The sequence below is a fragment of the Agelaius phoeniceus genome, chromosome 6 (genome assembly GCF_051311805.1).
Source record: "Agelaius phoeniceus isolate bAgePho1 chromosome 6, bAgePho1.hap1, whole genome shotgun sequence".
In the NCBI taxonomy this organism is placed as follows: Eukaryota; Metazoa; Chordata; class Aves; order Passeriformes; family Icteridae; genus Agelaius; species Agelaius phoeniceus.
Window position 1 is genome coordinate 61,988,434 of NC_135270.1, and position 21,694 is coordinate 62,010,127.

Genomic DNA, 21,694 nt, shown 5'->3' on the forward strand with positions numbered 1-21,694 from the left:
TGATTACAGTGCAGAGCCCAAAAGAGACACCATCCATGTACTGGCCCTGTAAAACATCATTAGCATGAAAATAATGAGGAAGGACTCATTAACCTGTGGGCTCCAAGGCAGGAATCCCATTATCCAGGCACACACGTGCCATTAAGTGAGGGAAATAAGGCACTACCTGAATTCCCTTGGGAGTGCCATAAAACTCCTCTCGTTGCAGGCAAAGCTCAGCACAACAGCACTGAGTGGGTGTGAGAGCAACCCTGTGATAATGGGAAGGCCAGGAAATGAAATATAAATAAATAAAAATAGAATTAAATTTAAAAAAAAATTAAATTTAAAAATAAAAATAAGCTCAGCACAACCGCAGAGGGTGTGAGAGCAACCCTGTGATAATGGGAAGACCAGGAAATGAAATATAAATAAATAAAAATAAAATTAAAATTAAAAAAAAAATTAAAAATAAAAATAAGCTCAGCACAACAAAAGAGGGTGTGAGAGCAGCCCTGTGGTAATGGGAAGACCAGGAAATAAAAATTTAGGTAAATAAATAAATTAATAAAATAAAATAAAAATACCATATAAATATACATGTAAATGTAAATATAATAAAGGAAAATATAAATATAAAAAAGAAAAGATAAAAATTAAATATATTTTTATATTTATCTATAATATAATATATAAAATAATATAAAACATAAAATTATAATTTATATTTTATAAAATTATGTATAATATACAATATATAATATATAATATAGATAATATATAGATTATATCTATATATTATATTTATATATCTATATATTATATCTATATCTATAATATAATATATAATATCTATATATTATATTATATAATATAGATAATATATACATTATATCTATATATTTATATAGATATAATCTATTTTATGTAGAAATATAAAATAAAAAATATAAATAAAAATTTCAAATCCAAAGGAATTTTGCTGCCTAAGGCCAGGAACTGAGCTCTGATGGAGGGGACCTGGAGATGAATTGGGCTGATGCTGGCACAGCTCCTCAGTGACCTGTATCCAAGTGCTGCCAGCAGGCTGGGAATTCCCAGATTCCCCAAATGGGGTCAGGCATTCTCCCTGCATCCCCCACATCTCCAGCCCTGCCTCTGGAAGTTCCCATCCCTGTGCTGGCCCAGGGAGGGAGGTCACTGCCTGGAAATGCAATGCCTGGAAAATAAACTTCCCTCTAAATGCCATGCTCAAATATTTTGGCATTTTTCCTTGGAACTGAGGACACTTTCCAGGGTTTTGCTTGCTTGCCTGCAATGAGTAAAGAGGAGCTGGGGGTTGGAGGAGAGGAGGATGCTCCACAGCTTGGCTTGGCTTAAATCTCTTCCCTGTGAGGGTGGTGAGACCCTGGCACAGATTTCCCAGAAAAGCTGAGCCTGACACTGAGCTGAGCTTTGTGTCCAAGGCCAGGCTGGACAGGACTTGGAGCAACCTGGAACAGTGGAAGGTGTCCCTGCCATGGCAGGGGTGGCACTGGGATGGGATTTAAGGTCCATTCCAACCCAACCCATTCTGGGATTCCAGGAAAGATGCTGGAAATAAATGTCTGGACATGAAAATTTTGCTGCTGGTTTTTGCTAGCTGGTCCCTAAGCTCCAAACCCACCTCATTTGTTGCTCTCTGCTGAATGAAGAGCTTTGGGTACCTTTGAATGACTTTTTTTTTTCTGTCACCAGCAGCGCCCAGCCTGAAGAGGCACCAAAAATTGGGATTTAGGTGAACAAACAGCGAGGCACATCCCTGATCCCTGGTGCCAGCTCTTGGTCTGCTCATTCCAGCTTTCCCAAAAATTTCCCAAAGAATGCCCAAATATTGGAGAATTTAGGGCTTCCCAAATATCAGGGAATAAAGATACTCAGATACTGAGGGATAAGAAAGCCCATACAAATACAATACAAATTCCCAGATATTTGGGAAATACAAATGCCCAAATACTTGGGAACAAAGATATCCAAATTTTGAGAAATTGAATAAGAACGTTCAAATACTGAAGGATACTGAGGGATAAGAAAGCCCATACAGAGAGAAATACAGATTCTCAGATATTTAGGAAATAAGGATACTTATTTCCAAATACTTGGCAACAAAGATGTCCAAATTTTGAGGAATAAGAATGTTCAAATACTGAAGGATGAAGATGCCCAGATATTTAGGAATAAGGATGTCCAAATACTGGAAAATAAAGATGCCCAAATACTGAGGAATTAGGGTGTCCAAATCCTGGGGAATTCAGGGATATCCAAAGACTGAGGAATAAGGATGTCCAAATATCAGGGAATAAGAATGCCCAGATACTGGAAAATAAAATGCCCAAATTCTGAGGAATTAGAAAGTCCAAATACTGGGGGAACATGGACACCCAAATCCTGGGAATTCAGGGATATCCAAATCCTGAGGAATAAAGATGCCCATATAAAGGAAAAAATGATTCCCAGATACTTGGGAAACAAAAATGCCCAAATACTGGGGAATAAGGATGTCCAAATTTTGGGGAATGAGGATGCCCAAATTCCAGGGAATAAAGATGTCCAAATCCTGAGGAATCTTCACCAAAATCTTCACCTCTTAACTGTGATGTGGAGCAACAAATGTGGATGTGGGGGCAGCTTGATGGGCTGAGATTAGGATTGAAAATGCTCTGAGCTAAAAGCCACCATTGCTCTGGGCCAACCAGCCCTCCTCCATCCCACCCTCCTGCATTCCTGGATGAATTTCCACACCAAATGGCGCATCCAAGCCAAAGCAGGCACTGCAAAAGGAGCATTTCTTGATGCTGAGCCCTCCTGCTAAGCTGCCATCCCATTCCTCCCTCCCAGCCTGGGCTCCTGTGGGGCTCTGGCACCCCAGAGCTGCCAGCTCTGCTTGCAGGAATAATTAAGCTTCATTTGCCAGCTCCTCGTCAGCAGCAGCTGCTGCCTGCTCTGCACAGAGCTGAGAGGCTGTGGAGCAGAGAGGATCCTGGAATTTGGGTGCCTGGTGCTGGATCCATCCCCAGTTCCAGCTCCAAACCAATGGAATCAGAGCTGAACCACCTCCAGAAGTTTTTGCTCCTCTTTTAGTTGGGTTTTAGCTCAAGGTCCATGTGGGTGGAGATTAGAATTCTCCTAAATGTTAAAAAAAATTGCATTTTCCCATCCCTGGAAGTGCCCAAGGCCAGGTTGGATGAAGCTTGGAGCACCCTGGGATAGCAGAAAGTGTCCCTGCCCATGGCAGGGGATGGAAAAAGATGAACTTAAAGATCCCTTCCAGCCCAAACCATTCCATAGCTTATGGTGGAATGACCTTAGAGGGCTTTTCCAACCTGGATGATTCCATGGTTCCATTTTCCAGATTTTTTTCGCCTCCCAGCAAGGTTTTTCCCTGCTTTCCATCTCTTCCCTCTGAACCAAAAGGAAAAGCAGGAATGAAACAGAAAATGCTGACACTGGCCAGGCTGAAACCTCTCCCTTCCCTCACCACCAAGACTGAAAGCAGCATCACCCACCCCAAAACCAGCTCCTTTTTGGGGTGAAAGCAGCAGCCTCCCTGCTCCTTGCTTGCAAAACAAAGTCATATTTTCCATCCCTGATGCATTTTCCACTCACTTATAGCAAAGTGGGTGAGCCCCACTGGGACAGCCAGGATTTTGGGGAGAGCAGGGATCTGGGTTGTTCCTACCAGGCAGGCATCACCCATCTGGGGGTTTGAACCAGAAAATGGGGGAATTTTGGACAGAAAAGGGGCTTTTTTTGGACAGAAAAGGGGGTTTTTTGGACAGAAAAAGGGCCTTTGGTCCAGAAATGGTTCCATGCTGGGTATTATAATGGAGAAATGAGTCCCAAATCTCATTCACTCTGGGATTTCTCCCTGTCCCTGTGCTTCCCAAGAGCTGAGCCCAGCCCAGCTCGCTGCATCCCCACTGAAACAAGCAGGATCTCCCAAAAACTGCCTTTTCCTCCCCAAAATGAGCCAGGATGCAGCATCCAGAAGGGATAACTGGGAATAGGGTCACTGTCTGGCTGGAGCGTGGGAATCCCTCGTGAGGGGCTGGATGCCTTTGCCAGGCATCTTGTGGCTTTTGCTAAAAGCCATGGCTAAAAATAGGTGGCTCAGCTGAAAAAAAAATTGCTAAATATATCCAGAATATATAAAAATACAACAGGCAAAATAGAAAATAGCAGAGCCACGTTTTCCAGAGGGTGGGAGATGGGATAGTCCCACCAATCCCAACAGGAGTTACAGATCTGGCTGGGAAAAGAGACTTAATACACCCAAATTCCACATGTTTCACTCTTTCCTTAAGGAAAGAAAATTATCTGAGCTTGATTTGTTCCATGGGGCAAAGAAAACCTAAATCCTGAGTGCTGGTTCCAGCCCCAGCTCCCAGCCCCTCTCCACAGGGATTTTATTCCCTTTCCCAGCCATTTTTTATCCCAGAGGTCCAATCTGGTGTTTAAATCCCTGGGAAGCAGCTTGCAGGTCAGAGATGTTGCTGGCAGATAAATAAATAAATGAATTAAAAGACAAGGGAGTGGAAAAACCAAGCCTGTTTCCATGGCAACAGCTTCCTTATCCCTTTGGCAGCATCCCTTCCCTCCTGGCAAACCCAGACAGGAGAGCTGGGATGGGCACCTGCTTCAGCCCCAATTACTGATCCCAGAACTGCCTGGGATAGAAAGGACCTTAAAGCTCATCCTGTTCCACCCCCTGTCATTCACAGGGATCCCTTCCACCATCCCAGGCTGCTCCAAGCCCTGTCCAACCTGGCCTTGGGCACTTCCAGGGATCCAGGGGCAGCCACAGCTGCTCTGGGCACCCTGTGCCAGGGCCTGCCCACCCTCCCGTTAAAAAATTCTTCCTTAAATCTGAGTCTGAAGCAACCCTCTCTAAGATTAAAACCCTTTTTGCTGTCATTCCAGGCCCTATAAAAATCTGTCCTTCTTTAGAGGGTTCCTTCAGGCCCTGGAAGGGGCTCTGAGGTTTCCCTGGATCCTTCCCTTCTCCAGGTGAGCACCCCCAGCTCTCCCAGAGCATTCCCAAGGATGGGAATTACCCAGGCAAGGCAATAGCACATTTTGCTCTTCCCTGATTTCTGCTTTAAAGGAAGAGCTCAGCACTGGGATTGGCTCTGTGCCCTTCACTCACCTTGTGGGAAGCTCAGCTGGAGTCAGGAGGCTCCAGCCTCACATTCCTGCTGTGTCCCCTCTCCCTGGAGCAGCCCCTGCCCCGTGGGCATCACGTGCAGGGGAACCTCAGCTGCTTTTGTTTTCTCTCAGGCCCTAACTGAAGGCTCAAACTGAATAAACAGGAACCAACCTCAACTTCCTTTTTATGTTTTTTTTGGGGGGTTTTGTGGGTTTTTCTTTGAAAAAATATTGTTCAGGTGAACAATATTTTTTTCAAAGAAAAAAAAAACAGCAGCTCTGGTCCCTCCTGCCGCTGTTCCTACAAGGTTTTGGCTCTTTCCATCCCAGTGCCACAAGGAGGGAGCACAGACCTGCTCCAGGGTTGGAAAAAGGGTCCAGAGCCATGGGAAAGCCACTAGGGAATGCACTGGTAGTTGAGCAAACCCCCAGGCTGCTCTAAGGTTGTTATTTGGGGGAAAATCCTGGGAAAAAGTGCTGGTGCACAAGGGATAATCCCAGTGGTGGGAGCAGGTCAGGCTCTGGGTGTTCCCTCACCTTCACCAAATACCAGGGAACAAGGATGCCCAAATTCTGAGGGATAAAATGGAATAACATGCCCAAATACCAGGGAACAGGGATGCCCAAATACCATGGAACAAGGATGCCCAAATTCTGAGGGATAAAATGGAATAACATGCCCAAATACCAGGGAACAAGGATGCCCAAATTCTGAGGGATAAAATGGAATAACATGCCCAAATACCAGGGAACAAGGATGCCCAAATTCTGAGGGATAAAATGGAATAACATGCTCAAATACCAGGGAACAAGGGTGCCCAAATTCTGAGGGATAAAATGGAATAACATGCCCAAATACCAGGGAACAGGGATGCCCAAATTCTGAGGAATAAAATGGAATAACATGCCCAAATACCAGGGAACAAGGATGCCCAAATTCTGAGGGATAAAATGGAATAACATGCCCAAATACCAGGGAACAAGGATGCCCAAATTCTGAGGGATAAAATGGAATAACATGCCCAAATACCAGGGAACAAGGATAGCCAAATATTGAGCAATGCCCAAGTACTGGGGAATTCAAGGATGCCCAAATACCAAGGAATACAAATGTCCACATAAAGGGGAAATAAGGAATTTCCAGATGCCTGGGCAATAATGATGCCCAAAGACTGAGGAATAAAGATGCCCATAAAGAGGGAATAAAGAATTCCCACCTACTTGGGAATAAAAATGCTGAAATATTGAGGAATAAGGATGCCCAGATACTGAGGAATTAGGGTGTCCAAATACTGGGGAACATGGACACCCAAATCCTGGGGAATTCAGGGATACCCAAACCCTGGGGAATAAGGATGCCCATAAAAAGGAAAAAAAAAATATTCCCAGATACTTGGGGAACAAAAATACCCAAATTCTGAGGAATAAGGATGTCTAAATACTGAGAAATAAGAATACTCAAATACTGGAGAGCAAGGTTGACCAAATATCAGGGAATAAGAATGGCCAAATATTGGAGAATTCAGGGCTGCCCAAATATCAGGGAATAAAGATACCCAGATACTGAGGGATAAGAAAGTTTATACAGAGGGAAATACAAATTCCCAGATATTTGGGAAATGAGGATGTCCAAATACTTGGGAACAAGGATGTCCAAATTTTGAGGAATGAGAATGTTCAAATACTGAATGATAAGGATGTCCAGATACTGGAAAATAAAGATGCCCAGATACTGAGGAATAAGGATGTCCAAATACTGAGGAATAAGGATTCCCAGATCCTGAGGAATATGGATGCCCAAATGCCAGGGAATAAGGATGCTGGAAAATAAAATGCCCAAATACTGAGGAATTAGGGTGCCCAAATTTTGGGGAATAAGGATGCCCAGATTCTGAGGAATAAGAATGCCCAAATACCAGGGAATTAGGATGTCCAGATATGGGGAGGAAGGCTGTCATCTCCTCCTGCTGTGACTCAGAAGGGAAGGGGCCAGGCTGTCACATGCTGTGACACCCCAGTAGGGCACACATCCTGTCACACCACCTCCAGCCCCAACCCCGTGCTCCCCACCAGGGCTCAGCCCTGTCAGGCTGCACTTGAGTGAAAATGAAAATGCCTTAAGGTTTAATGAGGTTTTTTGGGGGGGGTTGGGTTGGGTTTTTAAGGTTTAATAAAATGTTAAAAACACCCAGAGGTCACCAGGAGACTGGAGGCTGCTGCAGCACAGGAGGGGAGGGGAGGAGAACACAGAGCTTGAGAAATTCCCCAAAATCCATGGATGGCTCAGAGTATCTCCAGCACACAGACCACAGAATCCCAGAGTGCTCTGGGTTGGAAGAAACCTTCAAGCTCATCCCATTCCAGCCTTCAAGCTCACCCCATTCCAGCCTTCAAGCTCACCCCATCCCAACCTTCAAGCTCATCCCATTCCAGCCCCCAAGCTCATCCCACTCCAGCCCCCAAGCTCATCCCATTCCAGCCTTCAAGCTCACCCCATTCCAGCCTTCAAGCTCATCCCATTCCAGCCCCCAAGCTCATCCCATTCCAGCCTTCAAACTCACCCCATTCCAGCCTTCAAGCTCATCCCATTCCAGCCCCCAAGCTCATCCCATTCCAGCCCCCAAGCTCATCCCATTGCAGCCCCCAAGCTCATCCCATCCCAACCTTCAAGCTCATCCCATTCCAGCCCCCAAGCTCATCCCATTGCAGCCCCCAAGCTCATCCCATCCCAACCTTCAAACTCACCCCATCCCAGCCTTCAAGCTCATCCCATTCCAGCCCCCAAGCTCATCCCATCCCAGCCTTCAAGCTCATCCAACTCCAGCCTTCAAGCTCATCCCATTCCAGCCCCCAAGCTCATCCAACTCCAGCCTTCAAGCTCATCCCACTCCAACCTTCAAGCTCATCCCATCCCAACATTCAAGCTCATCCCATCCCAACCTTAAAGCTCATCCCACTCCAGCCCCCAAGCTCATCCCATCCCAGCCCCCAAGCTCACCCCATTCCAGCCCCCAAGCTCATCCCACTCCAACCTTCAAGCTCATCCCATTCCAGCCTTCAAGCTCATCCCATCCCAGCCCCCAAGCTCATCCCATCCCAACCTTCAAGCTCATCCCACTCCAACCTTCAAGCTCATCCCATTCCAGCCCCCAAGCTCATCCCACTCCAACCTTCAAGCTCATCCCATTCCAGCCTTCAAGCTCATCCCATCCCAGCCCCCAAGCTCATCCCATCCCAACCTTCAAGCTCATCCCACTCCAACCTTCAAGCTCATCCCATTCCAGCCTTCAAGCTCATCCCACTCCAGCCCCCTTCCACCATCCCAGGCTGCTCATCCAGCCTGGCACTGAACTTTTCCAGGGATTGGGAATCCACAGCTTCTCTGGGCATTCTGTGCCAGGGCCTCACCACCCTCCCAGTCAGGAATTTCTTCCTTATCTGCTCATCCAGCTCCGAACTCCTGACCTTTAATTAAGGGAAGCAGGCAAGAGCTATTATTTCATGTTAATTAACATATCCAGCCATGGGTTTCAGTTTTTTAACATCCTGCTCTTAAGTACTGGCCAGGGTGAAGATAAGGATCTTCATGGGAAGATGGGAAATGAGGATTGAAAGGGAAGGGAAGATGAAGGGAGAGCTGCAAATGGAGTTGTTTCTCCTAGCATCACATTTCCAAAAGGATTTTTGGTTGTGTCAACACCACATTTCCAAGAGGATTTGGAAAAGGACAAATCCACCTTGGAACGGGTGGAAAAGAGGAAAAAAAAAAGGGAAAAAGAGAGGAAAAAAAATAAAAGGAAAAGGAGAGGAGAAAGAGTATAAAGGGAAGGGGAAAAAAGAGAAATAAAAAGGGAAAAAGAGAGGAAAAAAGGAGGAAAAAAAGGAGTGAAAAAAAGGAAAAAAATTCCCCTGTGCATTCTGTATTTCCACAATCCAGAACTTTGAAAAGGAATTTTCTGCAGCATGCATTCCTGCAAATCACCCCAAATTCAAGGCTGGGGAATGGTTTGACTCCATGATGTCAGGGATCTCCTCCAACCTAAATGATTCCATGATTTCCCAATCCCTGATTTGGTTAAAAGATCCAATTTTAGGGGCATCCTCTATGTGACTACAGAAAATGGGGAGGAAAATGTGGATTTTTCCACGCTGCTGGGCCCACCCCTCTGCAAATCAATTTTCAGCTCAAATAAACCCCAAATCTCTTTTTTTTTTTGCTATAGCCTCATCATTTTCCCCCAAAAATCCCTCCTGCAGCAGGCAAAGCCTTGGGCTGCAGAAATCCTCGTGATGAGAAATCAGCCCCCGATGATTTCACCCCCATCAAACCTGTATTAGAATTTTATTTTAAGTAACACTCACAGGGAGCCCAATGACCCTTTCCAGCCTCTGGGAATCACCCAACAAGTGACATCAGCACAGAAACAACCCCGTTAAGCAGCCCCATTAATTTGAGCCCCCCTCCCCTCAGGAATTACCTGAGACTGCTTTAATTAGGTATCCACCGTGCAAAAGAATTAATTAATTGGTGATAAGCACCTGAACCACATTACTCATAAGGCTCTATTTCAAGCTTCAAATACAGCAAACAGGTCACAGCCCAGCTGAGAGTGTAGACAGAATTCCCAGGGCTCCTGCCTGGTATTTCTCTTCCCATCCTTGTCGTGGAAAGAACAAGGCTGGGAAATTTTCTTTTACCTTTTTTTTTTTTTTTTTTTTGGTATTAATTTTCCTTCCATCCTTGGAAGTGTTGGACAGGTTTTGGAGCAACCTGGGATAGTGGGAATTGTCCCTGTCCATGGCAGGGGGTGGGAATGAATGATTTCAAGGTCTCCTCCAACCCAAACCATTCAGGGATTCCATTTTTTTTTTCCCCCCGGGTTTTTCACAGCTGCTGCCTTCAGAACTACTCCAATAGTGGCTGCACCACATGGAGATGGGGGGTTCTGGGATAATTTTGGAGGATTTGGTGTGGTTTAGGTGTGGGTTGTGGGGTAAAACCTCATTATCTTGGGCCTGAGAGAGCCATGATGTGAGTAAAGCATCTGCTGAGGGCCACAGCCCAACGGGCAGGTGGAGGGGCCACATGGAATGAGGAGGTTTCTGAGGACAAAAAAAGATGAAAAGGAGAGGAAAAAAGGGTATAAAAGGAAGGAGAGAAAAGAGAAATAAAAAGAGGAATAAGAGAGGGGAAAAAAAGCAAAAAAGGAGGAAAAAAAGGGGGGCAAAAAAGGGGAAAAAATAATTCCCCCAGTGCATTCTGTATTTCCACAATACATCATTTTGAAAAAGAATTTACTGTGGCTTGTGCTGGCTCTGACATTTCACAGCCTGGCAAAGCTGAGGCTGTGAGAGGGGTTCTCCAGGCTGAGGGGGATGTGAGCAGGGATGGAGAACGAGGTGTAGACAGGGACACAAGGATGTGGGCAGGGATGCAGGCAAGGATGCAGGAACTGATGCAGGCAGGGATGTGGACAAGATCTGGGCAGGGATGTGAGCAGGATGTGGTCAGGGATGCTGTCTCAGGCTGGAAATGGGGCTGTGTGTTCAATCCCCATCTGCCAGAGCTGGGGCAGTTCTCTGCTGTTCATTGGGCAGTTTGTTCTTTATCTCTCCCCCAGCCAATCCTCCCTGCAGGAGATCTCTGCTGTCCATGGCCACTGAGTGTCCCTGCAGGGCTGATCCAATCCCAGCATCCCATGGGGAGATGCTGCATTGCCCAGGGGAGGAGCCAAGCATTCCTACCTGGATCCAATCTGAGCTTTGGGACAGCCCAGCAGCCTTTGCCCAGTGCATTGCCAGAGGAGCAGCTTCTGCTGCCCTGCATGGCCAGAGGGAGCCCAGGCCCATCTGCAGCAGCCCTGGAGCTGCAGAGGAAAACTCCCCCCTTGTGCAGGATCCCTGCTCCAGCAGAGCCACAGCTGGCACTGCAGGAGGGCTGAGCCCCCATGGGATGGGGCTGTGCCACCCCCTGACACACAGGGGACAGGGACTGCTCTGACCCTGGCAGGGTTTGTTTTCTGTTTTTGTACTATTGCATTTGTACTTTTAATTTTCCCAATAAAGAACTGTTATTCCTATCCTGCAGGAGGGCTGAGCCACCATGGAATGGCACTGCTGCCACCACCCTGACCCACAGCACGACAGGTCCTATTCTGACTCTGTCAGTGGGGTTTTTTTTGTTTGTACTATTGCATTTGTATTTTTAATTTTCCTAATAAAGAACTGTTATTCCTGCTCCCATATCTTTGCCTGAGAGCCCCTTAATTTCAAAATTATAACAATTCAGAGGGAGGGGGTTCACATTCTCCATTTCAGGGGAGGTTGCTGCCTCCCTTAGCAGACACCTGGCTTCCCAAACCCAGACTGATGCACACAGGGATGTGTTGGGGCCCTGGGCAGGGCTGGAGCCATGGCAGAGCTCAAACCAGGTTATTTGGGCGGGCTGGCAGAAGTAGGTTGTTGGTGCTGCTGCTCTGACCCATATTATCCCAATTAAATTTAACTCCCTGCCCCGTTGCTGCCTGCCTCTCTCTCCCCTGTGCCCTGCTGCATTCCAGGCTGAAGCTGGCCCTGTTTTTGGAGGCAGGGTGTACACCTGGGTCCTGCCCAGGAATGAGGAGAGGAGGGCATGGCCAGCGTGGCAGAACTGGGGCAGCAGCAGCAGCATTTCTGATCCAGGCTTTTCACAGCATCCAGTAGTGCCTGCACCACAAGATGGGAGTTCTGGCATAGTTTTGGGGGTTTTGGTGTGTTTTAGGTATGGGTTGTGGAGTAAAAAAAACACCAAATCCCCCAAAATTATCGCAGTTGTCTTGGGGCTGTGGTAATTTCAGGTTTCACATCCCTGAGAGCAGTGAATGAGTGAAGCATCTGCTGAGGGCCACAGCTCCATGGGCAGGTGGAGGAGCCACATGGAACAGGGTTTAGCAGGTTTCTGAGGGAGGGGGGAAGAAAAAAAAGGTATAAAAGGAAAGGGAAAATAAAGAGAAATAAAAAGAGGAAAAAAAAAAGGGTATAAAAGGAAGGGGGGGGGAAGAGAAATAAAAAGAGAGGGGGAAAAGGGTATAAATGGAAGGGGGAAATAAAGAGAAATAAAAAGAGGGAAAATAGAGGAAAAAGGGTATATAAGGAAGGGGGGGAAAGAGAATTAAAAAGAAGAAAAACAGAGAAAAAAAGGGTATAAATGGAAGTGGGGGAAAGGAGAAATAAAAAGAGGAAAAAGAGAGAAAAAATGGTATAAAAGGAAGGGGGGGGAAAGGAGAAATAAAAAGGGGGAAAAGAGAGGAAAAATGGTACAAAAGGAAGGAGGAAAAAAGAGAATTAAAAAGAAGAAAAAGAGAGAAAAAAGGGTATAAATGAAGGGGGAAAAGAGAAATAAAAAGAGGAAAAAGAGAGGGGAAAAAGGGTATAAAAGGAAGGGGTGGAAAAGAGAAATAAAAAGAGAAAAAAGTGAGAAAAAATGGTATAAAAGGAAGGGGGGAAATGAGAAATAAAAGGAGGAAAAAGAGAGAGGAAAAAGGGTACAAATGGAAGTGGGGGAAAGGAGAAATAAAAAGAGGGAAAATAGAGAAAAAATGGGTATAAATGGAAGGGGGGAAAGGAGAAATAAAAAGAGAGAAAAAAAGCAAAAAAGGAGGAAAAAAAAAGGGGGGGATGTGCTCAGCAGCTTCCCTTTGCTGCAGGCCTGACCCACCTACATTTTCCCTGACCACGCTGCTCCTGCAAAAGAGCAAAATTGGCTTTTTCCTCCCCAGCTGCTCCCTCCGAGCCTTTCCCACCCCGTTCCCTGGCCTGTCTCCATCCTCATCCTCATCCTCATCCTCTCTCACTGACCCCCACAGAGAGCACCTCACCTTCCCTGCAGAGCCCCAAGCCCTGGCAGAGAACCCTCCCTGCTTTCCCCAGCTCTGGGTGACACAAGCTCAGCACACACTGGTGAATTTACACTCACACAGCAAAATAAGAATAAAGGATGAACAATTCCAAGCCTGAGGAACGCTGGAAAGGCTGGATGAAGCATCCCAGGCCAGCTGGATCCCCTCCCTCCCCATGCAGGGATCCCTCAGGTGTTTTCATTTATCCCAGTGCCCACTCCCAGAGCTTTGATCTTTCTGGAATCACTGCCTTGGCACCACGGGTTTTTGTGTTAAATATTCCATATGTGCTCTTTTTAAAGTATATCATTCACAAGTTTGAGCTTACTAGTTTAAGGTTGATTTATCTTTTTCCATAGTTTGCATGTTTTTCCCATCAACTACTGCATACCCTGTATTTTCTCCTTTTGCGAGGAGTTGTATCTCTGTATTTTTAATTTTCCTAATTTTCCTATGTTAGCTAACATAACTCCCAAAGGGTTATTTTTGGGGTGTCTCTGCTAGTATGCTTTTATTCCCCCTTTTGTTTTATTTTATTTGTTTTTTTCCTGTGTCCAACTTTCTGGTTTTCTGTCCCATTTTTCAAGATTTTATCTATTCATCCCCTGCCTCTGTTTTCCACTTTTCTCTAACAACCCAAATACCACTTTTCTTTCAACTACACACACAAAAAAAATTAAAAAACCTTTTTTTTCCACACTACTTTTCAATACAACACACCTCCCTCCAAGGAGATATAGTGAAGCTTAAAATGCACAATCCACATTATACACAATATGCATTATTATACATTACACAATATACACAAGCTACATTACATCTACTTCCATTCCTCTACATTCACTCCCTTGTATTTCTCATTCCCCAGGGTTAAACACCTTTCCCTGCCTACCTGCTACTGGGCAATCTGTGTTTCAGTGGGTTTCTCTGTTTTTCCTGAGCTGTGAAGTCACTGGGAGCAGCTGCTCACTGGGGGAAATCTCAGTTCCAGGCAGGATGTGGGAGCAGCATGGATTCCAAACCAGCCTAACTTTTCCATCATTTAACAGAAACACTTACACAGGGCTTAGATTTTCAGGCTTAAAAAATAATAATCATTGCCTCCCTTATTTGCTGCTTATACCTCTCCTTAAGCCTGGCTGGCTGCATTAAAATAATCTTTTTATTCCCTTTATTCCCCGTTTTTATTCACAGCGTGGAGGGAGGAAGGAGGAGGGAGAGTTTCCCCCAGCTCTGGCATTAAGTGGGGAGTGAGGGAAGCACCAGAGGTGGATCCAAATCCCTGAGCAAGGATGTGAGGCTGAGCAATTCTATTAAATCAGCTGATAAATAATGCAAAGGATTTGGATGGGGCCGGCCCTGCCAGCACCACACAAACACCACCACGTCTCCAGGAGGTTCAAAATCCAAGGGATGCAGCAAGAATTGGCCCCAAAGCCTTTCCCAACACCTGAAGCTGCCCCAGGGTCACACTGGAGCTCTGTCCCCACCATGGCCTTGTCCTTTCCCAAGGTTCTGCACAAAGCCATGGAATCCACCAGGCCTGGCCAAGGTTCAGCAAATCTCCCAAGGTGGGGAAGCTCTGCCTGGGCCCTTTCCAGCAGCAGCCACAGGCCTGGAGGTTAATTAGAAATTAAAGAGGTTCAGACAGCTTGTGATGGTTCCCAAGCAAGGACCCCAAAGTGCTGCAGGACCAGAGAGGGGCAGGAAATCCCTGAGAAGGAACCTGGAACACGGAGAAAACCCAACCATGTTCCTGCAGGACATCCTGGGGACTCCTGGACCCACATGGACTCACACCAGAGCCATGGGCACAGCTCTGACCTGCCCTGAGTGATGGCTGAGAGCAGAGATTCCTTCCCAACATCCCACCCATCCCTGCCCCCTGGCTCCTGTCCCTCCATGCCTTGTCCCCAGTCCCTCTCCAGCTCTCCTGGAGCCCCTCCAGGCCCTGCCAGGGGCTCTGAGCTCTCCCTGGAGCCTTCTCCTCTCCAGGGGAGCATTCCCAACCCTCAGAGCATCTCTGTGGCTCCTCTGGACTCCTGGGCACTGAGAATTGTTCCTGTCTCAGGAGGCTCAGACCAAGCCCTGCCTGTTTCTCCCAAGGTTTCTGTGCTGAGGCCCTTGGGCTGCAGCCATGGCAATGACAAATGGCACAGGCAGGGACACTGGCACTGTCCTGGTGTCCTCTGGTGACAGTGGCATTGTGAAGACGTTTTCCTGGCACCCCTGACTCTCCACACCCTCTTTATCCTCCTTCCCTGCTCCAAAGCAAAACCAAAGAGGAATCAAATCAGAGCTGAGCATCTCCCATCAGCTGACAGCTGCTGCTTCCTTACCCAAAATACCCCAAAACGACCCCAAAGCACAGCTCCTCCAAACCCACAGCTCCTGCACAGGATCTCACAGCTCCAGGGAGGATTTTCAGCCCACTGAAGCCTGGAGAATCCTTCCAGCATCCCTTCAGCCCTCCCAGGCTGTGCCTGTTGGACACCTGGCAGTGCTCCCTGTGCCATCCCAGGGGATGCTGCAACAGGTTCAGTATTCCTGAACCTCATCCAGCCCCTGGTTTGTCCTCTGGGACACAGCCCAGATGGGAAAGCACAGCTCCTCCACACCCCTGCGGGCTCTGGGGGCTGCACAGGGACACTCTGCCTGTCCCCAAGGTGCCACCACCGTGGTGGCTCTCCCTGGCTCAGCCCCACGTCTGTTCCTCGGGAAAATGAACCGGGAAAAACAAATCATTAAAAGGGAATTGGCAAAAATTGCGGAGGAATTTCAGAATTTCAGGCACTGGCTCCACAGGGTGGAGTCCCCAGCCCTGCAGGGACTGAAAAGCCGTGGGGATGGTGGCACTTGGGGACATGGGTGGGAATGGCTGCTGTGCTTGAAGACTGGAGAGGGCTTTTCCGACCTGAACAATTCCACAATTTCCTGGCACGAGAGAGACACGGCAGCACCCAAACGTTAATGACCTTAATGGCCCTAATTAGCACAGGAACCCAGCCGGCAGTGTCACCCTTGTCCCGCAGGTGCCAGCCCTGGGGACACCGGGGCTCCTCCTGCCCAGGCAGGGGCAGGAGGGCAGGGAGGAGAGGGAGGATGCTCAGCATGGATTTACTCCGGGAATGTGCCAGAATTAGGGGGTGGTGGCACAGGGCACCAATGAGGTCCCCTCTGCCTGCAGGGATGGGCACAGGCAGCAGGGAGAGCAGGAAGCAGCCAAGCCTTGGGGCTGGGATTGTCCCCCTGGCCCCTCAGAAGAGCAGCTGTGACACCAGGAACACCCAGGGGTTTGCACTGGGAGCACCCCGTGCTCTGCCAAGGATTTTTCCCCTTTTTGGGGGATTTTATATGACACGGGAAGGAGCACAAATCCCTGAGGAGCTCCAAGGCAGCTCCTTCCCACACAGATCCCTCTTGCAGTGCCCATCCAGGACCTTTCCAGGTGGGAAATCTGTTCCTGGGGAGCTTTATGGGATGGACAGAGCCAGCTTTCCTTCCCAAAGCCCTCGGGAGAGCAGAGAGGAAGATAAAGCTGTTAAACTGAGCCAGCAGCTCAGCCAAAGGAGCTTATCCAGCAGCACCCCTGGAATAACCAACCTGCAGCTCAGGAACCTGCAGGAGAGCAGCAGAGAGCTCCAACCACGAGAGCTTCCCTGGGATAAACTAATTAACCCGGGCTCTAACGAGGATGATGATGACAGACGAGAGGGGAAGGAAGCTGCTGAGTGAAAAGCCAGGGAAGGACGAGATAAGGTGAAAACTAATTGTGTTTGGGAGGATAAGCAGGTCCTGGTGCAGCTGCTGCTTCCCAGGAATTATCCAGGCTGCCTCAGCTGCAAGGTGCTGATTTTTCAAGGCTTGGCCCAATGTGATTTCGGAAGGGATTTTTTATTCCCGCCGATCCTGGTGCTTGGAGTCCGTCATTCCCATGTGAAATGAAGGGATTTAGACTCCAGCCTCAGCATGGCTGCATCTGAGCCTATCCCAGATGGTCTCTTAGATCCCTTCCAACCCAATCCACCTGTGATTCCCTGATTCCCTGATCCTCTGATTCCCTGCTTCCCTGCTTCTGTCATTCAAGAACTGTGATTCCCCTGATCCTGTGATTCTGATTCCCTGATCTGTGATTTCCTAATTTGTGATTCCCTGATCCAGTGATTCCATGATTCCTTGATCCTGTGATTTCCTAATCTGTCATTCCCTGCTCCTGCGTCATTCCCTGATCTGTGATTCCTGGATTCCCTGACCCTGTCATTTCCTGATCTGTGATTCCCTAATCCTGTCATTCTCTGATTCCCTGCTTCTGTCATTCAAGACCCTTGATTCCCCTGATCCTGTGATTCTGATTCCCTGATCCTGTCATTCCTTGATCTGTGATTCCCTAATTTGTGATTCCATGATTCCTTGATCCTGTGATTTCCTAATCTGTCATTCCCTGCTCCTGCATCATTCCCTGATTCCCTGATCTGTGATTCCCGGATTCCCTGACCCTGTCATTTTCTGATCTGTGATTCCTTGATCCTGTCATTCCCTGATTCCCTGATCTGTGATTCCCTGATCCTGTCATTCCCTAATTTGTGATTCCATGATTCCTTGATCGTGTGATTTCTAATCTGTCATTCCCTGCTCCTGCATCATTCCCTGATCTGTGATTCCCAGATTCCCTGCTCCTGTCATTCCCTGATCTGTGATTCCCTGCTCCTGTCATTCCCAGATTCCCTGACCCTGTCATTCCCTGATCTGTGATTCCTTGATCCTGTCATTCCCTGATTCCCTGCTCCTGTCATTCCCTGATCTGTGATTCCCTGATCCTGTCATTCCCTGATTCCCTGCTCCTGTCATTCCCTGATCTGTGATTCCCTGATCCTGTCATTCCCCGATTTCCTGCTCCTGCCATTCCCTGCTCCTCCCTCCAGCCTCCTCCCTGCCCACCCAGCTCCTCGATTCCCTTGCACATCCCTAATCAAAGGCATCATTAATTAATTAACCACTGGCCTGATCCAACACCCACACCCCACCAGCACCATCCCAGCCCCACCCTGGATGGGGTTTGGAGCAATCCTGGCTTCTCCATGGAGCCAAATCCCTCCAGCTGGATCCTGCCCAGCTCAGAGCTGCCTCTCCACGAGCCCCAGACCTGTCCCTGCAGCCACCCCAGCAGCAGGACCAGGACACCCCTGGCCATTCCCCCAGGGAATTTGGGTGGACAAAACCCCTCCTGTGCTCTAAAGGGAGCGGATTTGGGGGGTTTGCACCATGCAAAGGTGCAAAAATGCACGAGGGAAAAATGCATATGGAAAGCTGGGCTGGAAGTGAGCAGGGAATAAAACCGTGCGAGGACAAGCAAAAAAAATCCCTGGCTCAGTGGAGCAGGATGCAGCCACATCCTTCTCCATGGAATGGGGTTTCATCCCTCCTCCCCACAAAGAGGCTGAGCCCGGAGAGGGAGAAAAGCAAGAGAAGAGCCTGAAAAGCAAGAAAACCTGAAAATCCGACCGAATCCCTCAGCTCCTCCCTCCCTCTTCCAGGCTGGCTGTGAACACACACGGACACATCCCGCTTTTCCCGTCCCGCTTTTCCCATCCCGCTTTTCCCATCCCGCTTTTCCCGTCCCGCTTTTCCCGTCCCGCTTTTCCCGTCCCGCTTTTCCCGTCCCGCTCCGGGCACGGCAGGGAGACCCTTGGAGAAGCCTCGCTAAGGACGGATGCCACTCGAGCCTGAAATGCTGTTTTTTCCCAGGCTGAATCCCTAAATCCCAGCCCCAAAGGGGGCGATCCAGGCGGAGGGAGCGGCCCCGCGGTCCCGGTGGGATGGAGCGGGACAGCCGCCCCTGGCAGCGATTTTTTGGGGATCCGTGGGGCTCCAGCACCGTCTCTCCAGCCCTAATTACTATGGAAACAGCCGGCGCCGGCCTGTCCTCCTTCGGTGACTCACCGGGATTCAGGAGCCCCTGGAATTCCAGCGGGAGCATCCGCGGGGCTGCCGGGGGGGATGGCGCTGCCCACCCCGGGAAAATTGCGTTTTTATTGCATTTTCCATTGGGCATGGGGTGGCAAAAGCAGCAGGTGGGATTGGGGACGAATAACATTAATAACAGTAATAATAATAATAATAATAATAATAATAATAATAATAATAATAATAATAATTCCTATAAATATATCTAAATATATAATTATAATAGAGCTTCTTCACCAGCTCACAGCCACCAATCCATGGGAATCCCTTTAGGATTGCCTGCTCCTGGTCTTGAGAACCCCCATGCCACGAAGCAGCCTCAGTCACCACCTCCCCCCAGATCCAAAATGTGCCCCACCAAGCCACCAGCAAGGAGAAAACCCCACGAGCTCCTTCAGGCTGGTGCACCATCCACTGGCAGCAGAGCTGGCAGCTCCCAGGGAAGCTGGGAGAGAGGGGATGGGCACGTGTGGAGAGACCACAGGGCCTCCCAAGCTGGGAATGTCCCATTTTGGGGACAAGGCTGCCTCCAGGCCTTGTCCAGGTGATGCTGAGACAGCCAGGCTGATGCTCCAGGTGAGCAGCCAGCAGCACAGCGCACCAAGCAGCATCTCTGCCTCCTCCTGCAAGGCTGGAAATGCCTAAAAAAATCCCCAAAATTGGTGCCAAGGAGCAGCTGGGGCCATGCCCAGCCTTGTAGGGCCAACACAGAAGCTGGGGTGGGATGGGGCTGAGCCCCACCCCTGAATCCCACGAAACAGGGTGGGAAAAGCCCCCTTAAAACCCGGGGAGCACCTCCAAACCCCCTCCCAGAGAAAGGCTTGGCCCCAGGGCTTTCCTGGCAATAATTAATTGAGTCATATTTCAATCCAGCCAGCGGCCATATGGTTGGAAAGAGGATTAAAAATCTGCATGCTCCAGTTGCATTCAGGGAAATCCAGTTATAAGGAAAAATCCTCCGTGCCTGGCTGCAGCCTGCTACCACCCATCCTCACGGCCCCAGCCCCTTCTCCAGGAGACAGGAGCTGGGGATGATGGATCAGGAGCAATTCGGGAGGGCAGGGGGAAATGGGGAAAGAAATAAGAGCAGCAGGAAATGGGGAAAGAAATACGAGCAGCAGGAACAGCAGAGGCAGATCACTGCTGCTCCCAGCCCCTGCCCTTTGGGCACCGTGCTCTAAGTTCATTAGCAGCTCATTAGCGATTGATTAATGAGGGGGTATCGCTGTGAGGTCAGGATTGGCCTTAAATAATTTAATAAATATAAATCATTTTCCACCAGAATGGTGGGATCTCTGACAGGGATGGGAAGGGTCCTTAAAGCCCATCCCATTCCACTCCCTGCCATCCACACCTTCCCCAAGCCCTGTCCAACCTGGCCTGAAACAATTCCAGGGATTTGGGGCAGCCCCAGCTGCTCTGGGCACCCCGTGCCAGGGCCTGCCCACCCTCCCGGCCAGGAATTTCCTCCTCATTCCTATTCCAAATCTTCCCTGTGTCAGTTTTTTGCTGGATTCCCCCCTCCCAGCCCTGGACCAGTTTTCCTCGAGCTCATCGCGGTGATTTTCCCGGGAATCCTTCACCCAAAGCACTGCTGGGAAAACAGGGATTTGGATAGAAAGGAGAGGGGCATGGCTGTGGGGAGGGACCTGCATGGACATCAGCCCCAAATCCCTCCAAGCCAGGCTGGGGCTGATCCCAGCACAGGCTGCTGCAGGGATTTGGGATCGGGAAAGTCTCCCCATTCCTTCCTTCCTTCCTTCCCGTGATTACAAAAGATAAAAAAATCAGGGGAGAAAGAACACTACGTCTCATTCATCCCCGGAGAAAGCCTCGCCTGTGATGGCAAATCAGCTGATTAAGGAGGATCAAACCCTTTAAATCCAACCTTTGTTGGGAGCCTGAGCTGGCTGCACAAAGCACCTTCGGCCCCAGCCGCGCAGGGTGGGACCCCCGGGCTCCCCTGGGCTGAGCGGAATTGGGGGATTTGGGGAATTTCTGCTGATTTAGGAGCGGCTCGGTCCCCACGGGGCTCAGGGACAGCGGGTGGGGACAGCCCTGCCCAGCCCCACCTGCGCCAGCGCTCCCAGTGCTCCCAGTAACAGCCATTCCAGTGTTCCCAGCGCTCCCAGCGCTCCCAGTAACAGCCCTGCCAGCGCTCCCAGTGCTCCCAGTGATTCCATTGCCAGCCCTGCCAGCGCTCCCAGTACTCCCAGTGCTCCCAATGCTCCCAGTAACAGCACTGCCAGTGCTCCCAGCGCTCCCAGTGCTCCCAGTGCCAGCCATCCCAGTGCTCCCAGCGCTCCCAGTAACAGCCCTGCCAGTGCTCCCAGTGATTCCACTGCCAGTGCTCCCAGTGCTCCCAGTGCTCCCATGCCGTACCTGGAAGCGGTGCCCCGGTCCCCGCGGGGCGGGCGGCGGCGGGACGGACAGACGGACAGAGGGATGGATGGACGGACGGACGGGCGGACGCTGGGATGGAGGAAGGGATGGAGGAGGGAGGGCCGGAGGGATGCGGCCGCAGCAGCAGCAGCAGCAGCAGCAGCAGGAGGAGGAGGAGGAGGAGGATGGTGGTCAGCAGCAGCCCCGAGCGGCGAGTCCCCACCCAGCTTTGTCTGCGCTCATCCCGCTGCCTACAGGAAGCGGCTCAGCCCCGACTTCCTCCTCCTCCTCCTCTCCTCCTCCTCCTC

General features: G+C 49.2%; 1 protein-coding gene across 1 annotated transcript in view; it reads right to left on the bottom strand.

The window, feature by feature from the left end:
* The window catches only part of GNG2 (G protein subunit gamma 2), a 28,158-nt gene extending 6,464 nt beyond the window's left edge, over window positions 1-21,694 (bottom strand). The window contains exon 1 of the mRNA XM_054635596.2: window positions 21,387-21,694. The gene's annotated coding sequence lies outside the window, so the exon portion shown is untranslated. The remainder of the gene's footprint in view (window positions 1-21,386) is intronic.